Genomic DNA, 1,153 nt, shown 5'->3' on the forward strand with positions numbered 1-1,153 from the left:
GGATTCTACAAGTTGTTCAAATCAAACATTTACATATTAACCTAAATACTGACCCATCCATAGTTTAGACAAGTAAAGCAATGTTGTACGAAACAGTCCACACAGCTGCAGGCCTGTGAAAACCACTTAGTCATATGATGCTGCCCACACTTACACTGAGAGCAAAGAGAGTGCACTTTGTGTCTACGTTCATAAAGCTTTCTTTCAGATGGACACTTTTTATAGCTCTCTCCATCACCCCTTTATGTCAAAAAAGTTATTTCCCCATCGTGACTCTTGTTCTTACAAAACAAACCTTTGCTCCTTTTCTTGGAGAAAGTCTTATTTATAGACTAAAAAAAGCTGATGAATAGCTACTCCTAGCATGCTTTTCGAGTCAGGATTTTTTTTATGTAAAATAGGTAGAATATATAATTAAATGCATATTATTTTTATGTTTTATTAGATAAAAAGATAAAGAATTGTAAATAAGGTCGACACACCAATGCTCTCTCTCTCTCTCTCTCTCTCTCTCTCTCTCTCTCTCTCTCCCTCTCTCCCTCTCTCCCTCTCTCCCTCTCTCTCTCTCTCTCGTTCTCTCTCGCTCTCTCTCTCTCTCTCTCTCGCTCTCGCTATCTCTCTCTCTCTCTCTCTCTCTCTCTCTCTCTCTCTCTCTCTCTCTCTCTCTCTCTCTCTCTCTCTCTCTCTCTATATATATATATATATATATATATATATAAACTTTCGCATTGTGCGTGACGTTTCGAGCATCTTAACAAATGTTTACATTTTTGGAGCACTGGTGTGCCGACTTTATATACGTTCTTTGGCCGAGCACCCACTATGATTGATGTTTATGCCTTCTATAAGATAATATAAGGCCGAAGATAATAAAATACAAAGGTATTCTACTTTAAAAATGTCTACATGTTTGCATTTTACATTCAGATGTATTCATTTTGCAGGCTATATTTTCTCCAAAAAACGTAATTATTTGTCAACAGCCAATAACAACTGTTGAATTTGCAATTCTCTGTTAAACGATTCACTTTATAGTGTACCGAAATAAAAAAGACGGAGACGGTTCCTCTCAAACACACCCCATGACAGTTCCCAGACGTGCACGTTTTTTCCTCCTTTATGATTATAATGATGTCGGATGCTGGACGGTAAA

This window comes from Barbatula barbatula (assembly GCF_947034865.1).
Source record: "Barbatula barbatula genome assembly, chromosome: 8".
NCBI lineage: Eukaryota > Metazoa > Chordata > Actinopteri > Cypriniformes > Nemacheilidae > Barbatula > Barbatula barbatula.